General features: G+C 36.8%; 1 long non-coding RNA gene across 1 annotated transcript in view; it reads left to right on the plus strand.

Moving 5' to 3' along the window:
- The first annotated feature begins 881 nt into the window (after positions 1–881).
- LOC141598585 (uncharacterized) overlaps positions 882–25324 on the plus strand; it is a 66248-nt gene continuing 41805 nt past the window's right edge. The window contains exons 1-2 of the long non-coding RNA XR_012523603.1: positions 882–1103; positions 19149–19221. This is a non-coding gene — a long non-coding RNA (uncharacterized LOC141598585). The remainder of the gene's footprint in view (positions 1104–19148; positions 19222–25324) is intronic.

A 25324-nucleotide genomic window follows, 5' to 3' on the forward strand; every position in this document is an offset into this window, starting at 1 on the left:
ATAATAATAATAATAATAATAATAATAATAATAATAAAGAATAATATTAAAAAAATAGTATTATTGATAACAAAATTAATAATAACTATTAAATTTAAGATGAGTAAGGCTGAAATGAGCTGAACTTAATGGAGCCGAGCCGAATCGAATCGAACTAAATGGAGCCGAGCTGAGCCGAATCGAACTAAATGGAGTCGAATCGAATCAATTGAATCGAATGGAGCTGAATCGAATCGAATCGAGCCGAATCGAATCGAATCGAATCGAATCGAATCAAGTAGGTCGAAAATAAGCCAGAAAGAACAGGGCCTAAGAATCGAAACTAGAAAAGGGTACCGTGTATAATATGGGAGGGAAGCCCTATATATGGAGGAAAGTCGGTTCCTTTATTACCTAGAAAGATGGAGGGCGATGAGAGGAAGAAATAGGCGCGAAAATCAGTTGATTCGGATAAGAATTGAGCAAGTTATGGTGTTTTGAAGATTTGTAAGAGAAATGTGTAAAAATGGTGATGGTTGTTGAAGATGGTGTGCTGAAATTTTGAGGAAGAAGGTGTAGTTAGGGTTTCCTTCATGATTTTTATGAGGAGAAAAGAGTAGTAGGTGAGCCAAATAGTCATACTAGGCCCAAAATGTAAAATTGAGTCGATATATACTAAAATGCATCACAAACCTACTACAAACTTAAGACGGATATTTTTATCAACATTAATATTATTGTACATGTAAAGCCAACTTTTTATAAAAACGGGTTTAAAATACAAATAAAATAATAAAACGGCTAATTAAATTATAAATGCCAAAACGGAAAATCCGCGGGTGTTACACTATGTATTTATTAGATCAGAAAGATAATTTGTGAATATTGGTGTTACATTTCCAGATTATGAGTGCATGTGATTTGAGCAATCAAAAGTTTTGGCATCATCAACTTGACAACCATCTCCTCACTGTACACAATCTGAACCTCTTCCTTTTACGGAGTACTCCGAATTTGGTTATCTACTTTCTAGAATGCACTAATTTCGTTGTCATCTCAGGCCACATTGGATTGAGGAAGGTTTTCACATCTCATATTTTAATCAAAAGAGTTAACTCACACCGGTTGCCATACTCTATCTTCTAACTAGGTTGCCTTTTAATAATCCTTACCATATTGTTTTTGTTGGAGTAGTGTCCTCCACAATAAGTGCGTTTACATTATAAATCTCGTAAAAGGAATATCAGGGATTTATTTATTTATTTGTCAGCTGGTCATCCTTAATCGGTAATGATTGGCTGACTAGAGTTTGACATTACTGTCGTGTGACGGCGATGATCAGCTAATCCCTTTAGGTCACACCTATATGATGACGCCCAAATAGGATAAATTAATTATTTGTATGAGATACGAGATAATTAATTCCTTGTATTATTTGACTTTTAGTTAGTCACGTAAATGTATTATTTGATGACGGGTTACGAACTCGGGACAAGGAGATTTATTATTTAATTATGTGATATTAAATAATAAATATATATATTAGAATTTATTAATTAATTGTTAATTAATTAATTTTATACGATATGTGTATTTGTTTTGAGATGGAATTAATTAGCTATTTAATTTTACAAGAGGTTGTAATATTAGCTAAGTGGGATAATATTGACACCTTGTGTGTTGATAAAATGGTCTTATGATTACTTAATGGTTAAGTAGTCATTGGTAGTTAATTTGTATTATTTAAGTGTTAAATAATTAAATTAATATTTAATTATGTAAGATAATTAAATATAAGACTTACAAGCATTTGTGGGGCAAATATCGAAAACCGAAATGGACCCATATAAGTCCACTATGACCGGTTTTTTGAGAGGACAACAAGTGTCCATTAAGTGGCAATTTCCACTTAGTTTTGTTTTCATTTTTGCCCATAAATACCCACCTAATCACATCATTTCATAAGTTTTGAAAAATTTGAAGAAAATTTGGTCGTTGTGTGCTTTGGCCGGACCATTCACAACACCAAGAGACCAACTTTTCTCCTTATTTTGTTCATCACAGTTCAACAAAAACACATATAAATATCAAATAATAATATTATCAAAGTAATAATATTAATTAGTACACCAAATATACATATTATAAAGTTACTACTACTATTAACTAGTTATTAATTTTAGTAGTATTTTGGGCTAATTTTGGGTGCCACCTTAGGAGATTACCTATTTTGGTAATTGTGGTGTATTTGGAGGATCATCCATATTCCTATAGTTCAAGAACTACAAAGGTAGGAGACCTTTGTAGTGCCCTTACTTGCCTTAAACCATTGTAAGGATTTTTGTCTTAAGATGGTTTTATACCATTTTTTTATATTTTTATTTGCATGCATGTAGATTTAGACCATATTAAATTAATTTATAATTTTAATGTCATAAGATGAGTATTAACATGGTCTAAATAACTAACAAGTGGTATCAGAGCACTATTAAATACATGCATGTTGTCTTAAGACGATTTTAGTAATATATGAGATAAATTAATAAAATTGATATTATGTTACTAAAATTAGTTTTATCACATAATATGGTCTTGCATGTAAATAATCTGGTCTTAGGATAATATGGGGCGAAAATTTGATTTTTGTTAAATTTTTCCACTTTTTATAACTTAAAATGGCATAAAAGTGAGTAAAAATGCATTAAAATTTATTAACAGTTAATTAAAATTGATTGCATGTTAATTTTATGCATATTTATTTAGAAATAACCACATTCATATTCTATTTATGAGATAAGTAGATACTTTAGATTAATGTGATTAATTTAGGTAGTTTATTGATTTTTATTTGATAAAAACTGGTAAATAATGGTTATTTTGTAAATAAATATTGATTTAATTTTAGGGCTCGAAATTTCTGAATTTTTAGCTCCTGGAAATTGTTCCAAAATATACAAAATTTTATTTCAAGTCATTTCAATTTTTATGGTTTGATTTAGAATTAAATCGTAAAAATTGTCGCTTTACCGATTAAATTGTGAAATTATTTTAAATAAATTTTAAAAACAAAAATTTTCACTTGCATGGCATTTTTTGGTGTAAGACCATAATGTTCATGGCTTTGAAATTTATTTTTCCATAAATTTTTAAATTAAATGGAATTTTTGTATGATAATTGTGAATTATTATATCATTTTTGTCATAATTGTGTTTTAATTCCCATATAAATTCAAGATAATTGTTGAGAATAATTATTTTGATATATGACCAGATTAGTATGATGAGTAAGTCTTAAAATTATTTTAAGAATTGATTATGAATTTTTATTGGTAAAAATTCCGTCAAAGCAAGCTCAAATGATCGTTGTTGGTAAGTTAGACGATTTGGCATGTCATTTTCCATAATGCATTTTATTATTCATTTGGATGAATGTTTTTTTTTTTTTTGCATTATAATAATGTAATTTTTCCTAATATGGGTATAGGTAGAAGTTGGTATTTCCCGTAATATGGCCATAGGTAGAAGTTTTATTTTAATTTTATTACAAATTGTATAATAGGGTATTGTTATGTAATTTAATTATTAGTAATTAGATGAAGCATCTAAAGACGGAGTTTTCATGAAGACGGTGTTTTCGGAAAGGCGTTCCGAAATCCTAAAGAAGGAGGCCAATTTATGAAGACTCAAGGGACCAAGGAGTTGGTTTCCGAAGTGTAACAATTTTAGTTAATTAGATTAACTAGGTGGCCATATTAGGACTTGTTTGTTTTAATTCATTTATGCATTCATGCCAAATCGTCACTACATGTTTTATTTTTGTTGTTATCGATTTAATTATCTAGCATTCACCAATTTAGTTCACGTAAAAGTGATAGACAATTAAATTGATAAGATCTCTCACATTTGTTTAAAATTGAGATTAAACCTTTCCAAATAATAGCACCTATGAATCCCTTCTTCATTAGAGGTAGGTTCGGATCACCGAGGTACACTCTTTTTACGTTGGGTAACTAGGGTAATAAAAGTTATTACACGTGAAAATTGGTTGGACTCAACGGGATAAATATGGGTTGAATCGGTCCACCGTGCCCATATTTATTCTGGGGCTAAAAGATAGATTTTAAGAAAATCCGTCAACCAAGAGTTCTAGTAGTAGAATCAGTCAAAGTTGTTGACTCACCAAATTTATATAAATGTGGGTTGAATCGGTCCACCGTGCCCGTGTTTATATAAAATTGGATCTTGGAATCATTTATATAATTCAGTGGGAGATCATTATATAAATGGGAACTTGTTAAATAGTTTCACAAGTTAAATATTTCTAGACGATAAATGTTAATCTTTCCTTTATTTCCTTTGTAGTAATCACGATGACTTCTACTAGTGAAACTGTCACCATAGCTAGAGATTCATGGCTACGTTCTTTTATGGACAAATATGTTTTAAAAGCCGACGGTAGTAATTTTAAAGATTGGGAGGAACAACTTCGATTATCTGCCGCAGGTGATGGAAAATTACGCTACCTTGTCTATCCCTCTCCCCCTTCGCCTAGTACTAGGGCCACTGCCGATGTAAGGGAGGCTTTTTCAAATTATCAAAAGGAATCCGCTGCAATAAAAAATGTTTTGATTTTTTCAATGGATCCTGCTTTACAAAGGCAATGTGTCAAGTTTCGCGATGCACATGAAGTATTCTCGAGGCTTTCAACTATGTTTTCTCAAGCCCCGAGAATAATTCAGTATGACACCACTGTTCGTTTCTTTGAGGCTAACCTCAAAGATGGTCAACCTGTAAGTTCACACGTACTTAAAATGATTGAGTACGTGAAAACTTTAGAGGGGTTGGGATGTAAAATCTCCGACAAACTAGTGGTGGACCGAGTGCTCCACTCTCTCTCTCTCTCTCACGTCAAAGGATTTACCCAATTTAGGGTAAATTATAATATGACAAAAATGATAAAAAGTTTACATGAGCTCCATTCTCTGCTTGTACAAGCAGAGAAGGACATGGGATTGAGTGGGAGTACAAGGAAAGATGTGCTTGCGATTAACGTGAAGGGGAAGAAGCGGTTTAAGAGGAACGCAGGTAAGAAGCCCGTTCAGGTGGAGGGCAAAGGTAAAGCAATTGTGAATTGCTCTACCAAGCCAAAACCTATAAAGCGTAATCCTCTTAAAGATACTTGTAATTATTGTAATAACAAGGAACATTGGAGACGTAAGTGTACAAAGTACCTGGATGACATAAAAGCTGGCATTGTGAAGCCGACATGTAATTTCTCAACTGAATCTTTTATGATAGACATAAATTATGCTTCAAATACAACTTGGGTATTAGATACTGGTTGTGGTTCTCACTTGTGTAATCATTTGCAGGGCCCAAAAATCATAAGAAAGCTAAACAAGGGTGATGTCGATCTTCGAATGGGAAACGGGTCTAAAGTAGTTGTCGTCTCAGTAGGAACTTATGTACTTAGTTTAGCTTCGGGGTTGGAGTTACATCTTAATAATTGTTATTTTGTACCAACGCTATCTAGAAATATAATATCCGTATCTGTGTTAGACACAGAAGGGTTTTCCTTTGTAATTAAAGATAAGTGTTGTACTTTTTCCCTTAATGTGATTGTATATAGTCAAGCTATTTCAATCAATGGTATTTATATTCTAGATACTTGCAACGATGTTTATCATTAGATAATAAAAGACTCAAAACATGTGTTCCTGGTCAATCTTATTTATGGCATTGTTGATTAGGACACATCAACGAGAAGCATTAAAAGACTAGTGTCGACTGGTGTAATTAAACCTTTTGATTTCGAATCATTTGGTACATGCGAATCTTATCTTCTTGGCAAGATGACTCGTTCACCTTTTCTAGGAAAAGGATCTCGAGCTAGTGAGTTATTGGGTTTAATACATACCAATGTATGTGGCCCAATGGCAGTCACTGCTAGAGATAATTATGACTATTTCATTACTTTTACCGATGACATGAGTAGATATGGGTATATCTACTTAATGAGGTATAAAAGTGAAGCTCTTGATAAGTTCAAAGAGTTTCAGAATGAAGTAGAAAACCAATTAAATAAGAAGATTAAAGCATTACGATCAGATCGTGATAGAGAATATTTAAGCAATGACTTTAAAGATCACCTTAAAAACTGTGGTATTGTATCTCAGTTAACTCCTCCTGGCACACCATAATTAAATGGTGTGGCTGAAAGGAGGAATCGAACTTTATTAGATATGGTTCGATCGATGATGAGTCAAACAGAGTTACCTAAGTCATTCTGGGGTTTTGCCATTTTATCTGTTGTGCAATAACTTAATAAAAGTCCCACTAAAGCAACTGACAAAACTCCATATGAGATATGGAAAGGGAAAGTCCTGAATCTGCGATACATGAAAGTATGGGGTTGTGATGCTTATGTCAAGAGCAAGTCTGACGATAAGCTTGCACCTTGTTCTGAAAAGTGTATTTTTGTAGGGTACCCTAAGGAAACTTGTGGATATTACTTCTACAATAGTAACGAGAACAAAGTGTTTGTGTCTCGTGAAGCTGTCTTTCTAGAAAAAGAGTTTATTTCTAGAAGACATAGTGGGAGAAAATTTTAATTTGACGAAGTTCAAGAGCCACAAACTGATTTGACAATACAGGAAGATGTTCCTTCTACGTCTGAATCAGTTATTGTTCCCTCTGAACCTAGGAGGTCAGAAAGGGTTAGTCGCCAGCCTAATAGATACCTTGGTATTATCGAGGAAGATGGTGACTATGAGGTTTTACTTTTAGAAAGTGACGAACCCAAGACCTATAAAGCAGCTATTCTGAGTTCTGACTCTAAGCTATGGCTCGAGGCCATGCAATCCGAAATGGATTCCATGTACGATAATCAGGTATGGGACCTGGTTGACTTACCTAAAGATGTTCGACCTCTTCAGTGTAAGTGGATATTCAAGATTAAAATCAGTATGGATGGACATAAAGATGTCTACAAAGCTAGATTGGTTGCAAAAGGTTTCACTCAGGTTCATGGTTTACACTATAATGAAACTTTTGCACCAGTTGCTATGCTTAGATCTGTTCGGATAATGTTAGCGATTGCTGCATTTCATAATTATGAGATATGGCAAATGGATGTCAAAACCGCTTTCTTGAACGGGTTTCTGGAAGAGGAAGTGTTCATGACACAACCTGAGGGTTTTGTGGATCCTAAAAATCCTAACAAAGTATGCAAACTTAAGAGATCCATTTATGGTCTTAAGCAAGCGTCAAGGAGTTGGAATCATCGTTTTGATCATGTTATTAAACAGAATGGTTTTTTTCGAAGTGTTGAGGAACCATGTTTGTACATGAAGTTTAGTGGGAGTAAAGTTGTTTTCTTACTTCTTTATGTGGATGACATATTACTCATTGGGAATGATGTTGATATGCTTGCTTCTGTTAAGAAGTGGTTGGGAAATCACTTCCAAATGAAAGATTTGGGAGAAGCTCGGCGCATCTTGGGTATCCGGATCTATAGGGATAGATCCAAAAGGATATTAGCATTGAGTCAAGAAGCCTATATCGATAAGATTCTTGACCGATTCAATATGAAAAACTCCAAGAGAGGTTTTCTACCTATGGGCAGTGGGATCATTTTGAGTAAGCACAGTGTCCTACTGAGCCTAAGGATATTGAATGCATGAAATCGATTCCCTATGCTTCCGCTGTTGGATCGATCATGTATGCTATGATGTGTTCTTGTCCTGACGTCTCGTATGCTTTGAGTATGACGAATCGTTTTCAGAAAACTCCGGGTGAGAGTCACTGGATAGCCGTCAAGAATATTCTAAAGTACTTGAGAAGGACTAAAGATTCATTTTTTGTGTTTGGAGGAGAATCTGAATTACGTATAAGAGGTTATACGGATGCCAGTTTCGTAACCGATAGGGATGATTTAAAATCCCAGGCTGGTTTTGTCTTTTTGTTGAACGGAGGGGCGGTTTGTTGGAGAAGTTTCAAAGAGTCTTTGACTGCTGATTCTAAAACGGAAGCTGAGTACATTGCAGCCTCTGAAGCTGCAAAGGAAGCTGTTTGGATTAGACAATTTTTAGAGGGACTGAAAGTAGTTCTGACCGCCGAGAATCCTATCACTTTGTATTGTGATAACAGTGGGGCAATTTTTCAAGCAAAAGAGCCCAAGTCAAGTAACAAATCTAGACATGTACTTAGGAAATTTCATGTAATTAGAAATTTAATCGAAAGGAAAGAAATTACAATTTGTAAGGTTGGGACAGCTGACAACATCGCTAATCCTTTAACCAAACCTTTGTCTCAAGCTAAACATGATAGTCATGTAGTTTCGATGGGGTTGAGACGAATGCCAGAACTGTTGTAAATTATCTAATATGTAATAATCAAAATATTGTATTTATTATTTCATATATGATAAGTTGCATTTATCGTTATATTCAGTTTTATGTCTGAATTTATATACTTTGTTTTCTCCAAATAGGTTGTAAAGACAATGTCGAACCCTATTAAGTGAACTGGATTAACATTGTATTTTGTCCCTAGTTACGTAATGAGGTGACGTCTCGGAGTGACTAGATTGTAAGGCGATAGATGACAGGTTCGACTGTCATATGGTCATAGTGATGACTGGTCGATTACATAGGCATATTGTGAGACAATTTGTCGGACAGTGACCGTTTATAGAGTCCTTTTGTTGCTAGGTCGTGGCGAGGATTTCTATTTATTCCTTCGAGTCAATTCTTTAGACTAGTGACTATTTGTTTGAGTTGGTACGGTTTTCCGGTGGCTTTGGTTATTGTTCTAGGTCGCACCGTCAAAGAAGGCCGATGAGCATTTACTGGGTCATTGTGATTTGTATGGAATGAAGAAAATAGGTCAACAGGATTGTCCTTTTAAGTCATATTTTATCTCAAGGCCACTCAAGGAGAGATGACTGTGAATGCGTGGCCACGCCCGGATGCGATCTATAGTAGATTATCCGGTCAGACAGTCATTCTCCTGATCGAGGAAACCACTTTATGATATGATCACGTGCAAGAACGACCTGAAAGACATCTTGCATTGAGTGGGATATATTATTGGACAAGAGAATTGGTAACGCACACTTGTGTCGGACAAGTGGGAGATTGTTGGAGTAGTGTCCTCCACAATAAGTGCGTTTACATAATAAATCTCGTAAAAGGAATATCAGGGATTTATTTATTTATTTGCCAGCTGGTCATCGTTAATCGGTAATGATTGGCTGACTAGAGTTTGACATTACTGTCGTGTGACGGCGGTGATCAGCTGATCCCTTTAGGTCACACCTATAGGATGACGCCCAAATAGGATAAATTAATTATTTGTATGAGATACGAGATAATTAATTTCTTGTATTATTTGACTTTTAGTTAGTCACGTAAATGTATTATTTGATGACGGGTTACGAACTCGGGACAAGGAGATTTATTATTTAATTATGTGATACTAAATAATAAATATATATTAGAATTTATTAATTAATTGTTAATTAATTAATTTTATACGATATGTGTATTTGTTTTGAGATGGAATTAATTAGCTATTTAATTTTACAAGAGGTTGTAATATTAGCTAAGTGGGATAATATTGACACATTGTGCGTTGATAAAATGGTCTTATGATTACTTAATGGTTAAGTAGTCATTGGTAGTTAATTTGTATTATTTAAGTATTAAATAATTAATTTAATATTTAATTATGTAAGATAATTAAATATAAGACTTATAAAAGCATTTGTGGGGCAAATATCGAAAACCGAAATGGACCAATATAAGTCCACTATGACCGGTTTTTTGAGAGGACAACAAGTGTCCATTGTTGGAGCTTGTGTCCTCCACAAATTAGTGAGATAATATTTGTAAATCTCTTACAGGTTCACAAGGGTATACTTCGTATTTAATCAGTTGATTAACGATTACCTAATAACGGTTGGCTTGCTAGAAAGTTTGACGTTATTATCATACAGATGGCGGTGATTAACTGATCCCTAAAGGTCACACCTAAAGGATGTGTCATAATAAATGATTATTGACCCGTATTAATAAAGCAACCGCAAGCTGTTGTATGTAGACTTGTTAATGCCGAATAATATAAATGACAATTTATATTTAACACATTTTATACATTTTTGGAATAACCGAAAATAAGGATTTGTATCCTCATTTTCGGTAGTTGCCAAAACCGAAAATAAGGAAATAATACTCCTTATTATTTCGGCATTATGGGCCGAATTAGGGAAAAATAAGATCTCCTTTTTTTCCTTCTCTTTTTCGGTTTATTAACAGAAATTGGGGATTGATTCTAGCAAGAACACAAAGGGCATATCTCATATTGTCTTGGGTGCAACTGATAGGTGAATATCATTGCGATATTGTTCTTAGGCCGATTTTGCTAGGACCGAAGGTTGTTTCTTCATTCTCTACTTTTGTTTACGCATTTTATTTTATGACTCGTAATCATCTCTATAATTCGTTATAATCCTTAAAGTTAAAGGGATGCATACAGATAAATCCCACAAGTGGTATCAGAGCCAAGGCCACGAATTTTATTTTGATGATTTTCATAAAATTGGATGCAAACAATTTTAGGGTTTCGGAAAAAAAAAAGGTGCGGCTGGAATTTTTTTTTGGCCGAGAAGTTTTTTTTCATCCATTTTTTTTCTTTTGTTTGATGATTTATTTTCATATTATTTTTCATATTGTTGTTTTAATCAGTTAAAATAATCATATGATAAATTTGTAGATGTTAGGTTTAATGAGGATTAAATCATAATGTAAATGAAAATCGTCTAGTTGTTGATGATAAATTGTTTTTTGCTATATTGTTTTTGGCATAGTTGTATATGCCAATCTTGTTAATAGCAACTTTAAAACAATTGTTCTTTTTCTTCAATGCTTGCGGCTGTTTTTTCAAAAAGGAAAAAAAATTGAGTTTTTTTGTTTTAGGGTTTATTCAGCCGAGAAGAAAAAAAAAAAAAGAAAAAAAAAATTTTTGGTGTTTTCTGCTGAAAAACCGTGAGCCAAGAAAAAAGGGATTCTGTTTTTTTTTTCGGGCTAAAACCGTGAGCAACAAAAAAAAAACTGTTTTTTTATTTTTTTGCTAACATGCCGAGACTGTTATAAAAAAAAAGTTTCTCTGTTTTTTTTATTCGGTTTTAGCTGTAAAACCGAGAAGAGTTTTTTTATTGGGTTGTTTCGGTTTTTGCCGAGAAAATTAAAAAAAAAAAAAATTGATTTTGGCCAATTAATTATTGTGAAGTGGTTCATAATTCATAGATACCTAATTATTTTAAAGCAGTTTAAAATATTGATGGATTAAATTCATATAAACAGTTTAATATGAATTAAGATTAAATTTATAGTGAGTAATTGAGGAATTATCACTTAATTTAATCAATTAAATAGGTGGTTTGGATAAAATTAATCTACATAATTAAAGAATTATGTCTTGCATGTTTAATTTTTTTTAGTTGATGCATTTTATTATAGTTGAATGAATCGTTGAATGGTTTTATTTACGTATTTTTGCAATCGGTTGTAATTTGTAATACTTAGTGTGACCTTAGTCAAATTATGTTTTCGTAATGATGGGAACATAATTTTTAATTTAATTTGAGATCTCGTATCTCCGTTTGGTTTTCTTTATTTATTACGGTTTTGAAATTAGAATGTAAATAGGTTTATTATGTAATTTTAAATTGTAATTTTTTGAGAAGACTAAAGATGGAGATTGGAGCTCACTCCCGCTACATGGATCAAGATGGAACATCAAGACAAGCTTCTCGGGTCCAAGGATGCATTCCAAAGTTGTATTTATGTTCATTTTGATAGAATAGGCCACACTAGGACTTTATTTTTGTTTTACGTTTTACCGTTCTTATTGCTTTTCATTCACATGCTAGTTAATGCATCATATTCCGCCTAAAACCAAACCACCTATAAAAATGCATGAAAATTGACACATATAGGTTGTATGTTAGTGTTCATCGACATATAGATGTCACATGTTTATTAAGCCATCACCTTAGTTTATTCATTCACGCATGCTAGATATTAGTTCACTTAAAATGAATTAAAATAAAGTTGATGGGATCTTCCTCTAAAACGGAAATTGAGACTAGTCTTTATAAGTGCACACAGCTATGAATCCCTTCTTCGTAGGTAGACATAATATGACCCCTTCTACGTTGGGTAAGTAGTTTGTGTTGACTTAGTTTACCTCAACATCATAGTCCGAAGAGTTTCTCATGATTATGATGGACTAAAGATAGAATTTAAAGAAATTTATCGACCAAGAATTCTAACAGTAGAATTAGCCAAAAGGTTGGCTTATCAATTTATAGATAATTGAGTCTTGGGATCATTTATATAATTCTTGAGGAAGGTCAATTGTATAAATGCTTGAGTCTTCGCGTTATGACATTAGATCATTAGACTTAAATTAAAATCGATGCTCATGCTTATTATTTATTCTTCTTTTCACAGTGTAGAACACGTTCATATTACTGTTACAACAAATGGCAGGAAATAACGAAATCCCAATGCCAAGTGCCACACTTGGACGTGAGTCATGGCTGAAAGTTTTTATGGACAACATGAATCAGTACACGCGACTGAAAAATGATGAGTCCAACTTTGCGGACTGGGAGGCAGCACTACGGAATGCTACCCTTGCTGATGGTAAGCTCAAGTACTTAACTGAGCCAATACCGGTAAACCCAGGCCCAATGCGGGAGTTAACGAGTCACTTGCTTATAGTGATTTCGTTATGGAAGCGGGTGTGATAAAGAACGCACTCATCTTTGCAATGGAAACCAATTTGCAGAGACGCTTCATTGCCCAAGGTGCGAACAATATTTTCACCACGCTCACTAACGAGTTCTCAAAAGCACCGAGGATCGTTACTTATGAGCATACCTGTCGCTTCTTTGATGCGAAACTCCAAAAGGGCCAACTGGTTAGCCCACACATTCTTAACATGATTGAGAATGTCGATAAATTGGAGGCACTTGATTGCAAAATCAGTGAGAGCATTGTCATTGACCGAATGCTTCATTCTCTTCACGATGGTTTTACCCTTTTCAGGGCAAACTACTACATGAATGACTTGAAAAAGAGTCCTCATGAGCTACACTCCCTTCTCGTACAGACCGAGAAGGATATGAAATTGAGTGGGAGCATGAAGCAGGATGTTCTCACGATTTCCAACAAGAGTAAAGGTAAGGGCAAAGCTCCAGGCGACCTAACTGTAGGTAAGCCGAAATTCAAGAAGCCAGGAAACGGTAAGAGTGGGCCTGGTGAGACTAGTGGCTCACAGAGCAAGGCAAAGAGCAAGGGCGGTGACATTGAGTGTCACCATTGTCACAAGACTGCACATTGGAGGAGGAACTGTCCCGTGTACCGTGAGGACATTAAAGCAGGCCGCGTCGTTCTTGTTGGTATGTCATCTTATATTCATATGATTGAGATTAACCATGCAAGTTTCGGAACTTGGGTACTTGATACTGGTTGTGGTTCTCATCTGTGTAATCATTTGCAGGGCCTAAGAAACATCACACCTCTCGGAAAGGGTGATGTGGACCTGCGAGTCGGGAATGGAGCTAGAGTTGCTGCTGTCTCGAAGGGAACATATGTAATCCAACTCCCTAGTGGTTTTGAGTTATTTTTAAATAATCACATTATGTACCCAGTTTGTCTAAGAACATTATTTCGATTTAGTACTTGATAAAGACGGATTTTCATTTTTAATAAAGGATAATAGCTATATTTTCTTTTTCAATGAAATGATTTATGGCAAAGCGGTTTCCATGAATGGAATTTACATCTTAGATCAAACCATGGAAGTATTACACGTGAATAATAAGAAATTAAAGGTTGGTGACAAAGATCAAACCTATCTATGGCATTGTCGAATGGGACACATAAATGAGAAACGTGTAAAGAAACTCGTCGATAATGGGACCATTCCCGCATTCGAATTTTCTACATATGGCACGTGTGAATCATGTCTCATTGGCAAAATGACTCGAATTTCCTTCAAAGGTGTTGGAATGCGCGCTAGTGACCTATTTGGACTCATACATACTGGTGTTTGTGGACCTATGTCAATTACCGCTAGAGATGGCTATAGATATTTTATCACTTTCACGGACGATTTGAGTAGATACAGATATGTCTACTTAATGAAGAATAAAAGTGAGTCCTTTGAGAAATTCAAGGAATACCAGAACAGGGTTGAGAACCAACTGGGTCGAAAGGTTAAAGCACTCCGTTCAGATCGGGGTGGCGAATATCTTTCAAATGAGTTTGATCAACACCTTAAAGACTGTGGAATCGTTTTGCAGTTAACTCCACCTGGAACACCTCAATTAAATGGTGTGTCCGAACGGAGAAATCGAACCTTACTTTATATGGTTTGATCCATGATGAGTCACACGGTAGTGCCTGATTCATTATGGGGTTTTGCTCTTTTGTCAGCTGCTCTTATACTTAACCGAAGTCCGACTAAAGCTGTCGACAAGACTCCATATGAAATGTGGAAGGGAACGGTCCCTAACTTGTCCTTTATTCGGGTTTGGGGCTGCGAGGCTTATGTCAAGTGGAGACACGAGGATAAGCTTGGCCCGCGATCGGTCAAGACATACTTTATAGGTTATCCAAAAGGAACATTTGGTCATTACTTCTATTCGCCTACTGAACATCGAGTTTTTGTTGCGGCTAGTGCGACGTTCTTAGAGAAAGAATATCTCGAGAACAAGACAAGTAATAGAACCTTCGAGCTGTCGGAGATTCCAGAACCAACAACCGAGGAACAGATGGAGGAAGTTATTCCTCCAACTGGTGATACGGTTAATATTCCTGAGGAACCTAGGAGGTCGGGTAGAGTCTCTCATCCTCCGGACAGATACATTGGTATGGTCGAGGAGAATGATGTTTTACTCCTAGAGAGTAATGAACTCGCTACCTATAAAAATGCTATGGCCTGTTCCGACTCAAAGCTATGGCTCGAAGCCATGCAATCCGAGATGGACTCCATGTATGAGAACGACGTATGGGATCTTGTTGATTTACCTAATAAGGTAAAACCTCTAGAGTGCAAATGGCTTTACAAAATAAAGCTTTCTGTAGACGCACAACCAGATACCTATAAGGCACGACTAGTGGCAAAAGGTTTCACTCAAGTGCACGGATTGCATTATGATGAGATTTTTGCACCTGTAGTCATGCTACGTTCCATTCGGATAATCTTAGTGATTGCCGCATTTCATGACTATGAAATTTGACAAATGGATGTGAAAACCGCCTTCTTAAACGGTTATTTGGAGGAAGAGTTGTACATGGTGCAACTCGAAGGTTTCATGGATCTTGAACATCCTAAGAAAGTATGCAAGCTTAAGCGCTCCATTTATGGACTTAAGCAAGCTTCTCGGAGTTGGAATCATCGTTTCGACCAGGTGATAAAAGAGTATGGTTTCACACGATCAGTCGAGGAACCATGCTTATATATCAAGTCGAGTGGGAGCAAGATTGTATTCTTGATATTGTATGTCGATGACATACTCCTGATTGGGAATGACATTCCTCTCCTATCTTCGGTTAAAGAATGGTTGAAGAACCATTTCCAGATGAAAGATCTGGGTGAGGAACAACGCATTTTGGGAATCCATATCTACCGAGATAGATCACGACGGACGTTATCACTTAGTCAGGAGTCTTATTTGGATAATATTCTAGAGAAGTTCAGCATGACCAACTCCAAGAAGGGGAACCTTCCAATGACGTCTAGGATGCAGTTGAGCAAGTCTCAGTCACCCACGACGCCTGAAGGTATTGAGCGCATGAGTCATGTTCCTTATGTATCTGCAATAGGATCAATCATGTATGCCATGATATGCACACGTCCAGACGTAGCATATGCATTGAGTATGACGAGTCGGTACCAAAAGAATCCAGGTGAAACACACTGGATAGCTGTTAAAAATATCCTCAAGTACCTACGGAGGACTAAGGATAGGGTATTAAATTATGGAGGCGATACTAAGCTATGCGCAATCGGTTACGCAGATGCTAGCTTCCAAACGGATCGAGATGATTCAAAATCTCAGTTCGGGTTCGTCTTCCCTCTTAATGGTGCTGCGGTCAGCTGGAAAAGTTCCAAACAGAGTGTTGTAGCAGATTCTACCACTGAATCCGAGTACTATGCCGCCTCGGAAGCAGCTAAGGAAGCGATATGGATGCGTCAATTCTTACAAGGACTTACGATAGTTCAAAGTTCAAATGACCTGATCACCATCTATTGTGATAATAGAGGTGCCATCTTCCAGGCTAAGGAGCCAAAGTCTAGCAACAAATCTAGACATGTACATCGGAAAGCTCACCTGATCCGTGATTACGTGGAGCAAGAAGAAATAGTGATTGACAAGATAGCGTCGGATGACAACATCGCAGATCCTCTCACTAAACCATTTAATTTTGATAAGCATGAAGGGAAAGTTATTTCCATGGGAATTAAACGTGTTCCTGAGTTGTAGTAGTTGATTATGGATTTGATAGATTATCTTTTTCATATACTATTTATAACTTCATCGTTTTAATATAATATTTTGTTTTTCATGTGGATTGTACTGACAACATTGAACGCCACAAAGTGAACTGAATTATATTATATTTTGTTTGGTCCGTAATCGCCCATATGAGCTGATAACTCTGGCTATTATATTGTGCAGTCGATTGATGGTGGGTTCAACGAGCCATAAGTTAAACGGTTGACTGATCGATCACAAATGCGAGATTATAACGATACCTCGTAGGACAAATTTTTGTGACAACTTAATGGAGTCCTAAATGTTTAAAAACATTCGGTGCCAGGTCGTGGATAGGACATCTATTGTGTTCCTAGAGTCGATTCTTTTGACTATCGACTGTCTCTTGAGATTAAAGTAGTTTTTGGGTGACTTTGGTTTCTTTCTCACGGTCTGCCGTAACTGGAGGCTAAGTATATTTTTTCAGGGTCATTTCATACTGTGCTTATATCTGCAGGATTCGAGTTAAGGAAAATATCCAACCTTTATCAGGTACAGTTATTTCTCAGGGCCACTCGAGGAGTTGTAACTGAAATGCATGGCCATGCTCGAATGATGATTCGTTTATCAGTTAAGTTACTCTCTAGTCGGGGAAACCACTCTTGATAATGATCGCTTGTAAAATACGACCTTTGTGAATACGGATTTTGCAAATTGTTTTACATTGAGTGGGAGAAATTTTAGGATATGAGAATCGGTTATCGCACATACACTTGTGAGGACAAGAGGGAGTTTGTTGGAGCTTGTGTCCTCCACAAATTAGTGTGATAACATTTGTAAATCTCTTACAGGTTCTCAAGGGTATACTTCGTATTTAATCAGTTGATTAACGATTACCTAATAACGGTTGGCTTGCTAGAAAGTTTGACGTTATTATCATACATATGGCGGTGATCAATTGGTCCCTAAAGGTCACACCTAAAGGATGTGTTTGAGAGATGTGGTTATGGAAATGTAATCACATTGATGTCTTAAATGACTAAATAGTTAGTCAATGTGTTGATGAGACAATTATTTAATGTCGATTCAATAATATTAGTTGAGACGAATTAACTGTCAATTCGTAAATTGAATATAATAAGTTATATTTAATTAAAGTATATAATGTTAGCTTGGACGAATTAATATGTTAATTCGTAATTAAATGTAATCGGTTATATTTAATTAGCAAATGGTAATTATACGATATTGTCATAATAAATTATTATTGACCCGTATTAATAAATCAACCGCAAGCTGTTGTGTGTAGACTTGTTAATGCGGAATAATATAAATGACAAATTATATTTAACACATTTTATACATTTTTGGAATAACCGAAAATAAGGATTTTTATCCTCATTTTCGGTAGTTGCCAAAACCGAAAATAAGGAAATAATACTCCTTATTATTTTGGCATTATGGGCCGAATTAGGGAAAAATAAGATCTCCTTTTTTTCCTTCTCTTTTTCGGTTTAGTAAGAGAAAGGAGAGATCATTTTCTACCCTAATTCTGACCTAGCACACAATCATCAAAACACAAAAACAAAAACCCTAAATAATTTACAGAAATTGGGGATCGATTCTAGCAAGAACACAAAGGACATATCTCATATCGTCTTGGGTGCAACTGATAGGTGAATATCATTGCGATATTGTTCTTAGGCCGATTTTGCTAGGACCGAAGGTTGTTTCTTCATTCTCTACTTTTGTTTACGCATTTTATTTTATGACTCGTAATCATCTCTATAATTCGTTATAATCCTTAAAGTTAAAGGGATGCATACAGATAAATCTCACATCCATTAAGTGGCAATTTCCACTTAGTTTTGTTTCCATTTTTGCCTATAAATACCCACCTAATCACACGATTTCATAAGTTTTGAAAAATTTGAAGAAAATTTGGTCTTTGTAGTGTGCTTTGGCCGGACCATTCACAACACCAAGAGACCAACTTTTCTTCTTATTTTGTTCATCATAGTTCAACAAAAACACATATAAATATCAACTAATAATATTATCAAAGTAATAATATTAATTAGTACACCAAATATACATATTACAAAGTTACTACTACTATTAACTAGTTATTAATTTTAGTAGTATTTTGGGCTAATTTTGGGTGCCACCTTAGGAGATTACCTATTTTGGTAATTGTGGTGTATTTGGAGGATCATCCATATTCCTATAGCTCAAGAACTACAAAGGTAGGAGACCTTTGTAGTGCCCTTACTTGCCTTAAACCATTGTAAGGATTTTTGTCTTAAGATGGTTTAATACCATTTTTTTATATTTTTATTTGCATGCTTGTAGATTTAGACCATATGAAATTAATTTGTAATTTTAATGTCATAAGATGAGTATTAACATGGTCTAAATAACTAACAGTTTTTTATTTTAAAAGTACTTCCATTGTTTTTTTGTGCATATAAGTGTTTTAAATGTGCAGGCGATAATGTAATCTAATTTGTTTTGCTCATTTAAATGATTGAAAATAATTGGTTTTGAAAGCTAAATTTAAATTAACATGTGGAATTAATGTAATTTCTACTAATATCTATTGTTTGTAGGCATGAAGACGTGATATGCCTCTGCCGGAGCTTTAAGGGATGCCTCCTTTCTTGCTCTTTCCCATTCTCTTAGTTTTCAAGGTTTGATTCTAGTTCAATTTATAATGTGTTAATTGTTGGAGTTTAAGGTTTATTTTGTTCTTGTCTGCTTAAATCACCACTTATTTGTTGTTATTATGATTAGTAGTTGATTTTTTTTATGTACAATTTAGATTTAAGTAAGTTAGGGTTTGTTACTTTTGGGAATTCTCGAGTAATTCAATTTTTTTGATTTTTTTTGTATTGCTATGTGTGGACACGGGCCACGGGGGCGCTTGGGACAAGCATTGCATTTGTGGAGTCGCCACCAATTTTTAAGAGAAATTGAAACCGTTCGAATACCTCGTGTCATGTCAAGACACAAAGTAGTGACATGAACACTAAGAACTCGTTACCCTGAGCATTCTATGTCTAGAATGACTCTCGTGGATGTCAATGAACACGGATGTTCATAAAGATCTGGAGTAAGGGATGAGGGTAAGTATTAGAAAGTCCTTTTAATGAACACCTAATCCCGCCTGCCTCGATAACGGCTTCTACTAATGATTGGGGAAATCGTTCATATTTGATATGTTGTCGATTATATGCATGCAATGCAATATCCAACGTTTTAATCCTAGCATGTTAATTAAACTATGTCGGTGAACAAACAATTAGTACTCATTTATGTCGAATTGGGAGTTAAAATTAATTACATGTGAATACAAGCAAATAAATCATACAATAATAAATAACAGTAAATAAATAACGATAATTAAAATTACAATGAATTACAATGATTTAACTGATTTACGTCAAAATACACTCAAGCTGGAAATTTGAAATAAAAGTTTGAAATTAAAGTGACAAAATAGGATATATTAAGGGTGATATTACGGTTAATAGTCAATTAATTACGTAATTAAAGGCTAGGTCAAAGCGAGAACGGAAATTCAGGGACAGAACTCACCTCAGAACAGGCGCAGCACTGCTGCGTCCCTTGGAAGAGGCGCAGCTATTACTGCGTCTGTTCTTGAGTTGAGCTCTGGCTGTGAAGTCAGACTTGAGTTAAGCTCTGGCAGTGAAGTCATAACCGCGTGTTTGTTAATGTTTGTTGGTTCGTTTTATGATTGATTATCGATATTTGACTCGAGTGAAAGTGATTTAGCATATTAATTATGTGAAAACGTCATAAAAGCGATAAACACGGATCGAAACTGATTAAAACGAGTTAAGAACGAATCATAAACGGATTAAAACGAATTAAGTTTAATTACGATGGCGGAAACGAACTCAAAAGAAATAAATAAACTGAAAATAAATAATGGAAACAAGTACAAAGGACGAATTCCAGAAACTTGATATGAACAAATCGAGTTTCTAAAAATCCAGGTTTGATTTAGTGACGAAAACCCACAAATATTGATTATAAGGGATTTTAGTAAACAAAACGCAATAATTAAAAGGAAAATGTTAAAATTATGTTATGTACAAAGAAAAGAAAGAAAATAAGAAAGTAAAGGAAAAGAAACGAAAACAACAGAAAAACCGAGGAAGAAGAAGAAGAGCAGAAGCAGCGGCAGCCTCTGGAAGAGGCGCAGTAGATGTTGCGACCCTTCGAAGAGGCGCAGCTGCTGCTGCGTTTCTTCTCGACGTCTGGTTACTGCTATTCCGTAAAAAACGGTTTTATAAAAGGGTTTTAAAAGTCGGTTTTGAATGTATTTTTGACGTGAATCTTATATTAATTGATACAAATATAAAATACAATAAAAAAGATGGGATTTACACCCTCAGACTTACATGTTTGACGAAACGAGATTAACTAAGTTAATGTTTAGTGATTGCTCGACGCGAATGTGTGTAGAAAGTGCCCTCGTTAGAGGATTTAGATTAAGTTGATTGATGTGTAGTGGTCAAATTGGTCGGTCATGCAACGTGACTGGTACTCAGAATGATCTGAGCTTACATAGTCGATTGATCAAGCACGTAGGCGTCGAAAGCTTAGAGCACGGTCTTAGAATGCAAAAGGAGAAGAGAAGGGCGGACACCCGTGTGAAAAATATGGAGACCGAAGGTCTCTATTTATACTAAAATATGTGAAGAGTTATGGAATGACTCAAACTTTGGAAAGAAATCACGGAAAAAAATTTGAAAACAGGCAGAAATGAGCTGGAGAAAGAGCGCAGCAGCTGCTGCGATCCTTCCAAGAGGCGCAGCATCTGCTGCGTCATTTCCCCAGAGGTTTCCTCCTGCGGAAGAAAGATTTTCGCGTTTCTATTATGGAATTGCGGTAGATCTATACTTCCTTATTCCTTAAAATAAGAATTACGAGATATATTTTACCAAAAGATATAAAATTAAATTATGGAACAAATATCCGGAATATTCTAGAGCATTCCGACTCGGCATTTTAAACGGTTTCTTAGAAAATGAAGCGGTTTTTGACCCAGACTCCAAATGAACTCTAATTACTGTCAAAAAGACCGTATAGGCGCGCAGATGACGACCAAGGGGTAGACACAAGTATTTGAGCTATCACTTGATGAGAAACTTATGGACTGTCATAAATCGTTCCGTGTACCAAATATACAGCACAATGATCACTGGGTGGTTGGCGGGAGGTGTAGAAATGAGGTATCTACAGAGCCCCCACTTTGACTGAGGCTTGGACAAGTCAAAAGTTAAAGTATAGCCATCAGGTCAATCAAATATTACAACCTGACGACTATGGCGACGCGAGACGACTCAAGGGGTCTGAACCAAGGACCTGTCTTCGGGAACATTTTAGAGTCTGTCGACTACCGGGGAGGGTCGTTTAAAGTCCATTAGACTACGTAAGGAGGCTCGCCACACGTAAGAAGAAACCATACCTGAGGCTTCTTTTCTCGAGATGCTTCCAGAGGTGCATAGAGCTAAAGGTAAGCGTAGGAGCTGAGGTTAAGACCTAAAAGATATATAAGGATTGTGCTAGGGTGTGGGACCCTAAAGGAAAACATCGATGAGAAGGCGGCCTAAGGGTAACCAAGTTTTGGGTGTATGAACCCTGAGAAAAGGCGATCCTAAAGGATTATGAACCTATAGGTTAAGGCTAGATGTATGAACCGGGGTAGTTTGGGAACCTAAGAGAAGGTTGGTATAAGAAAAAATAAAATTGAGGACAATAGGACGTCAGTAGAAACTACTGGGGGAATTTGCTTCCGTCGGTCTCAAGTGAACTCTCGTCGGGGAATATGTTGATGATTCTGTCTGGATTGAATCATTTCTGGGAATCTACTTGTATCTGCTTCCAAACAAACTCTATCTCTCGAGAAGTGCAATCGACTGTCATGCACTCTCGCTGGATAAAGTATCAATAAAGGTGTGTCTTAAAACACCGTCAAAGAAAATGAAGAGGCTTGATTGATAGTGGCGCGTCCTAAGCACCGCCCGTTGTTGCAAGTGAAATCCTGATAAAAGATCCTTGCTGGGAGATAAAACATCATGACGGTTTTGCAGTCTGTTTAGAAAAATATACGGGTCCGGACGACAATAAATGCCCAACAAACCAAATATAAGATATAAGGCGTTGGAGAAGAGTCGCACAAGACTTGGGCCCACAAATAACGAACTTGTAACGAATTTTCAAAAATCGAGCTGGAAGGAAGCTGGGGAACAGGCGCAGCAAGAGCTGCAACTCTTGGAAAGGGCGCAGTAGGTGCCGCGTCTTTTCCTAGGCTTGTCCCTGTCTAGGTAAAACGCGATTAAAATCGTGTTTTATTCATAATTTACAAAACATAAATCCTAAACTCTCTCAAATTCCAACTAAAATCCGTCAAAATTTGATCAATCCGTGCCATTAATCATGAATAATCGAGGTATGCATCACATTCTTGCTTTTAATTCTTGTTTTTGATCGAATTAGAGCCGAAAAAACTAGGGTTCCCCTCCCTTTATGTCGAAAATTTGGGGTTTTACCTCTAATGGATTTGTTTGAAAAAATTGATATTAGAAATGGATAATTGACAATGTTAGAAACATAACCATGTATTCTTTTTGAATTTTCGTCAAGTATTAAGCATTTGAGCGAAATTGAGACGGTTTCGAAAACTTCTTTGAAAATGCCTTTAGGATTGTCCATTTTTGATGAAATTTGTTGTTTTGGAACCCTTGTGTAATGGGTAAACTTGCTATCATGTCGAATTTTTGATTTGTGATGACTTTTTCAGGATACTTTTCTAGGGCATAATCGCTATTATAGCGAAATGCTGCCGACATTTCGACTTAAATCCATGACTAGGCTTCGACTTAGACTTGACTTGGCCCACTATTCCACATAAGTGGTTGGGTTTCGAAATAAATGGCCAAAGTTGGCGAGAAAAGGCCACTTTCAGGCTTGAAGAATGCTTGAAACGATCTCACCAAGGCTTGTCGTGGCTTAACGCGGCCTGACTTACTTTAATCTTACAGGTGACATTCCTTCTATGCCGGTGACGGCTCCCATGGACGTAGAATTCGACCCTTATCTTGTTCTTGTAGAGGGAGAGAGAGAGGAGGTGGTCGAGGAGGAGGCTGAGGAGGTCCCAAGGCAGGCCAACGTGGGACGTGGTGGTCGCCAGCAAGTGGGTGCACCCGAGTGGGCCAAGAAATAGGTTGGTAGACATCTCATTTAGGCGGTAGAGAGCCACCTCTCTTACAGGACTGCGAGGAGTCAGGTAAATCTCGAACTTGTCATTTCCTTATTGCCCTTCCTATTTGTTTATCGTTTCATTTCTCAATTGTCTTGTACTAAAGATAGCATTGCTTCGAATTGATACAGGAGACCGGGAACATGAGGTCCTTTTCTATTTACTCGACGATGATGGACGCCTTTGGGAGACTGTCGGAGGAGGAGATGGCCATTGTCGAGTTGGGAGCCTTCGGGGCTCTGGTGGGAGCTTGGAGAGCGATCAGGGAAAGGAAGATTCGGGCTAACCTTAGCCTAATTCGAGCTTTCCTTGATCGGTACTGGGACACGATCTCGACTTTCCATATGCCTTTTGGAGAGGTCGGGGTCACTCTGGAGGACTACAGCATGATCTCGGGTTTGCCGTGTGGAGATGAGGCTTTGGCGTGGCCGTTGACGGCCATGAGAGTGGACTCAGCCTAGGCGAGGAGGCTGATCGGCAGGAACCTGGCCGAGGGTTCTGCCAGCGTTCCTGGGTTGGTGCCGAGTTCTTACGTCAGGGACTACTTTGCGGGTAGGACCCCGGCGACGGTGACAATGGACGGAAGGAAGGTGGCTCCTCCTCCTTGTACTACGGAGCAGAGGGCCCGCTTGTGGTTGTGGTGGTTCTTGTCTTCGATTTACCTCGGAGACAAGGGGGAGAGGCCGTCGACGAAGGTTCTTCCTTTTCTGTCTGACTTGAGTAGCCTATGTCGGTGGGACTGGGTTACTCCTGACTTTGCGGTCCTCACTCGCTAGATGAGGGCCATGGTACGTCCTGAGCTGATGGAGAAGGGGACTTCTCCTGCTACTGTCGGTCCTAGACTCTTGTTGGAGGTATGAACCTTTCTTTTGAATTTATGAAAGATCGTTATTTCTTCCTTTCTTTGTTTCTATTGAATTATGAAAGATCATCATCATAGAACAATAAATGATTGTCTTGTCTGCGGGCGTGGGTGTACTCCTACTTTCCAAGCTCGGCGCCCAAGAGGACGGAGCCTGAGCCGAGGGTGTACCCTGTCGTGAGAGACTGGGTAGTGTGCCATAGGAAGAGTCAGCGCTCTTCTTACGATGTCTGTCGATGGGGCGTGAATGCCCTGAAGTTGGAGAACGTAAGTACACTTGATCCTTATTTGATTACCTTTCTTTACTTATGTCTTTTATTTAGAAGTGATCATAGGAACGACCCCCTTCCCGCTTAGAGCCGATCATAGGAATGACCCCTTGTTTCCTTATTTTAGTGGGTGCTCAGACCTTGGGAGGACTACCCTGATGCTCCGGCTTTCGTGGCTGAGGTCCTTCGTCCTAGGAGCTCGAGCCGGTTGTTGCTGAGAACGCCTATGGGACCTGTGTGGTACCTGGGCGAGCGTTTGACTCGGCAGTGCTCTCGTGACACCTTCACAGTTCCCATCGATCCTCCATGGACGATGTTTAGGGAGCCTTCTGACGCCGAGACAGAGGCTGACTTGGCGGACGCGAGCGGTG

This window comes from Silene latifolia, chromosome 1, assembly GCF_048544455.1.
Source record: "Silene latifolia isolate original U9 population chromosome 1, ASM4854445v1, whole genome shotgun sequence".
Classification (NCBI taxonomy): Eukaryota; Viridiplantae; Streptophyta; class Magnoliopsida; order Caryophyllales; family Caryophyllaceae; genus Silene; species Silene latifolia.